Genomic DNA, 5,472 nt, shown 5'->3' on the forward strand with positions numbered 1-5,472 from the left:
ATCATCCTTTGGTGCATAACCTTTTACAACTAGGCTAACATTGTATCTATTAGGTTTCTTCTGGTAGATCCACTTGCAACCGATCAATTTACTCCCAACGAGAAACTCCAATAGCTCCCACATCTCATCCTTGTATAAATATTTTATCTCGTCCTGCATTGTCATCATCAACTTCTCAGCATCTATGTCATTCAGTGCTTCCTGGAAGGTAGGCAGATCCTCCTCATGCCAACATAATGAGAGTGCATGTAACATTGAAATCATTTTTATATCTCATTGGTAATCTGCAATCTTTCAATAGATTTCTCATCAAAGATGGTTACTTCACCTACTCCTGTACCTCTCCATGTTGCTTTAGGTTCAACCTATGTGTCACCTTTTTCAATTTTAATGTCAATTGCCACTGACTTTTTTTTGTTTTCTTGTGTTCATCCTTGTGGAACAAGGAATCATCATAAAACCTAACATCACAACAAATTATAATCTTTTGTGTGCCCCGGTCATACAGCCTGTATCCATTCACACCACTTCTATAGCCCACAAAGGTATACTTCCTCGCTCTTTGGTCTAGCTTATCTCTCTTAATCAATGATACATGAGAGTAAGCCTCACAACTAAATACCTGCAACCCTAAGTAGTCTACATCATGACTACTCTATACTTCATTTGAAATTTTATAGTCAATCGACATAGGGAAGAACCGATTCACTAAGTAATAAGTTGTATTGACAGCCTCAGTCCATAGCTCCTTTCTCAATACAGCGTTTCTCAACATGATTCGGGCCCTCTTCAAGAGAATCTAATTCATTTGTTCCACCACATTATTCTGTTCTGGTGTATGTTGTACTGTATTATGCCTTACAATCCGCTCATTTTTATAAAACTGGTTGAATTCCTTCGAAGCAAATTCACCACCATTATTTGTAATCAATATTTTCAACTTTCGCCCTATTTGCTTTTCCACCATCACTTTCCACATATTGAATGCGCCAAAAATACCGAATTTATGCTTTATAAAGTAAAACCAAACTTTTTTTAGAGTAGTCATCTATGAATGAGACAAAAAATGATGACCTTCCTCCAAACAACAATAGGCAACGACCTCTATACATCCAAATGTATATAATCAAGAGGCCATTTACTTACATGTTTTTTAGACTTAAAAGATAATAGTGATTGTTTACCATATATATAATGCTCGCATATATTAAAACCAACACTTTAAAAATAGAAATTAAACAACGATTAGAAAGTACCTTCATTCCACGCTCACTCATGTGGCCTAGGTGCGCATGCAACAAACATGTCAATGTGGACTCTGCTACATATACTACAACTCCACCCAATACAGTATTCCCGATCAGCTTGTAAAAGGTTACTGCTCTAGTATGTCTTCATCATAATAAATGCATTTTTCTAAACTTGTAGGACGATCAAACCCTGTGAATTTACACAAAAGTACATAGAGAGCTCCTAAAGATATCAGATTCTTCCTTAAATCAGGAGTGTGTCTCACATCCGTAAGGATACGCTTTATCCCATCAAACATCCTGATGCGCACATATCCAATTCCAACCATCTTGCAGGCATAATCATTACCCATAAGAACTAAGCCACCATCATACTCGTTGTATGTGGTGAACCAACTTTGGCGAGGACACATGTGGTACATTGCCCCCGTATCCAAAATTCATTAATTCTTACATTCATCATATAAATGACTTACCTTTAACACTAACAACTACTCATTTCTACCTCTGATTCTGCTGAATTAGCCTCCCTCGGTGAATCATCTAATTTTTATGCTTTCTGGGCTTTAGGATTCTGACAATCCTTATTCATATGCCCTATCTTTCCACAATTCCAGCACTTCATATTTCCTTTGCCCTTAGACTTGGATCAAGATCGTACATTTTACTTTTTTCACTTAGAATGTCTTCTCCTAACTACCAACACATCCGTATATAAAGTCCCGCCACTATCCTTTCTCAACTAATTCGAATGAATGGCAAAGATAACAATTTTAACATCAATAGTATCTCTACTATGCCACAGTGTCTGTGAGACGCTTGTACGACCATGGAAGACAATTCACTAAATTACAGCTTGGTCTTCTTCATTAATTTTCACCTCCACACTCATTAACTTGCAAAGTAGTTGATTGAATGCACTAATGTATTCATCAATATTAGACCCTTTCGCAATCTCCAGATTATGGAATTGCTTCTTCAAATATAGACGATTTAATAGAGATTTCATCATGTATAAGCTTTCTAATGTCATCTAAAGTCTTGCAGTGGTTTTCTGATCAGGGACATTATAAAAGACGTGATCCTCCAAACATAATTGGGTTGAGGTTTTCTTCCTCTCATCCGGTTCTTCCCACTTTTCATTACTCATAGTTGTAGGATGCTTCGCTATACCAAGGAGTTTCTGTTGTAATCCTTGTTGAACTAGGAGGCCTATCATCTTCACCTTCCCTAGTTCAAAGTTATTTTTCCTGGTAAACTTCTCTATCTTATACTTCACATTAGATCCCTTTATCACCATGTCTCATATTCAAACTTGAATTCCAGCGTATAACTCTGATACCACTTGTTGGGAAACTGTGGAAGCAAACCCCAAATTTGAATCACACGACAAGAAGCAAACACAAACAAAACATGCATAGGAATACACAATTTTACATGAAAAACCCTTACTATAAAAAATCACAGCACAAAGTGACGAGCTAATCTACTATGAAAATTAAAGTGCAAGAGATGGAATCATTTAAAGATGCAAAAAACCTTGTTTTCTCCCTTCCAAACCCTAGAAATGACTTAGCTCTTTTCATTCTCTCCTAATCCCCACAATTACACTCATATATATATATATATATATATATATATATATATATATATATATATATATATATATATATATATATATATATTGTTACAAAAAAAAGAGCAAGAGCCATCTTATGCCCTGTATGCGCTATTGATCTAAGCATTGATCGATACACATCGATCGAGTAATCACAATCGATCAAGCCCCCACATGCTCGATTAATTGAACATACTCAAAAAGTGTTCAGAGAGTTTACATGAATTTTTTGAATTTTGTCGATCACTCAAACCTCTTAGGTTGTTCAAACCTATCCAATAAGGTTTATAGTACACAAAATCATAGACTTGCGATGGACATGATTTGTAGCAAAAAAAAAAAGAGGCTTAGTTTAACAACGAATATAATCCACCGCTAACAGGAAACATCCATTGCTACACGGATTTTTTGCGGCTTTTTGGCGGAATTTAGCGACAGACTATGTTCATCGCCATGAAAACCGCACAAAATAGAACTAGTGACGAATGTTTTCAGTTACTGATGAACACTGCCAGTTGTTAAACCCGATTTTTTTGAGATTTGAAGAGGATATTTAAACAAACTGAGATTTTGACAAAAAAAAATTGGGAAGTTTAAAAAATTGTTATTTAAAAAAAATATAAAATTGGCACTTTTAGAAAAAAATTGTGAAGTTTAAAAAATTTTGATTTTCAAAAAAAAAATTGACAATTTTTTGAGATTTTGTTATAAAAAATGAAATTTTAAAAACTTGAGGAAAAAAAAAAAGAGATTGAAAAAAACTAAGATTTCGAAAAAATAATTTTGAGAAGTTTTAATAAAATTAAAAAAATTGAAAAGAATTTAATTTTTGAAAAAAAAAAGATTTTTAAAATGGAATTGAGATTTTTTATTTTGTAAAAAAATAAAAATTTTGATAGAAAAAAATGATAATATTTTGAAAAAAAAATTGAGAAGATTGAAAAAAATTAACACTTTGAAAATAAAATGGAGAAGTTCGAAAAAAGTTCAAATTTTAAAAATAAAAATTGAGATTTTAAAACAAAACTAGATTTTGATAAATTTGACATTTTGAAAAGGAAAAATGAAGTTTAAAAATTTTGCGATTTTGAAAAAAAAAAAGTTGAGAATTTTTGAAAGAAATTAAGAATGTTTGAGAATTCAAAATACACCGATATTTTAATAAAATTTTGACATTTCGAAAAAAAAAAATTTGAGAAGTTAAAAAAAAAAAAGATTTGTGATTTTGAAAAAAAAAAAAAAAAGGGTTCAATAGTTTAGAAAAAGTTGAAAATGTTTGAGAAATTTTGAGATTTAAAAAATAAAAAATAAAAAATTGACATTTTAATGAAATTGACATTTTGAAAAAATAAATTGCCATTGGAAACAAAATTAAAAAGTTTGAATAAAATTGACTAGTTTGAAAAACAAAATATATTTTTAAAAAATGTATGATTTATAAAAATAAATTGAGATTTTGTATTTTGAAAAAAAAAAAAAAAAACGAGAAGTTTGAAAAAAAAAAATGACATTTTCAAAAACAAATGAAAGTTTGAAAATGTTCTGGACCATGCAGTAGACCAAGTTTGTTGTTAATTGTGTTTTACGACGGACTTGGTCCATTGTTTATTTGCAGTTTTGGTGTAATACTAAAGACCAAGCTATCTAATCCGGGTTTCACTCGATCGATTGAGTAGGCTGTTCGGTCGATCAAAATCCCATGTTTTTACACGGATTGAAGACATCCATACAACATATTTGACTCCTTGAATTCAAAATTCATCAAGGTAAAGGAAGATATTTTGGCATAGTGTGCAAGATTGAGGCCATTCAGTGGCTTGACATACATGAACATGCCCCAATACGTGAATCAGGAAGGTCTATTAATTAGGTGGGCCATGCATATTTGATAACAATGGAAGGGTAGGAAAAGAAAGGGTAGGGAAAAACAAACAAATGGTCCATGCTCACCTACAGATCTGGCCAATCTTATGTATGGACCAACCTAATTTCTGATGATGAAAGCTCACTGTGGGACCCAATCAGATCTTCACATTTGGGCCACGTTATCACGGTGGCATCGTATATATAACTGGTGCTATAAGAGAGAGAGAGAGAGAGAGAGAGAGAGAGAGAGAGAGAGAGAGAGAGAGAGAGAGAGAGAGAAATTGTTCTTTGTTGCATTAGTGATTCCGGATAATTACTTCTCGTGAGAGAGAGAGAGAGAGAGAGAGAGAGAGAGAGAGAGAGAGAGAGAGAGAGAGAGAGAGAGAGAGAGAAATTGTTCTTTGTTGCATTAGTGATTCTGGATAATTACTTCTCGTGAATCCATTTTACACTTGTTGAAAGCAATGCTAAATGGGCCCTAAGGCTAGTCTAAAGTGAAGATTCCTCCATTTTCAAGAAATGCTGAAGGGATTCCCATGAGGAGAGATTGACGAGGTCTACTGTGGTCCATGTGCTGATGTGAAGCACTTGTCAAACAATGTATTTATCAGCTAGGGTTCAACTCATAAATGTCTTACGTTAAATGCCATGTTGGTCCATTCATCAGGTGGGCCAACCTTATGAGTGGACCAGCCTAATTTGTGAGGAGAAAATCTTACCGTGGGACCCACTCAGATC

This window comes from Magnolia sinica, chromosome 3 (genome assembly GCF_029962835.1).
Source record: "Magnolia sinica isolate HGM2019 chromosome 3, MsV1, whole genome shotgun sequence".
Taxonomy (NCBI): domain Eukaryota; kingdom Viridiplantae; phylum Streptophyta; class Magnoliopsida; order Magnoliales; family Magnoliaceae; genus Magnolia; species Magnolia sinica.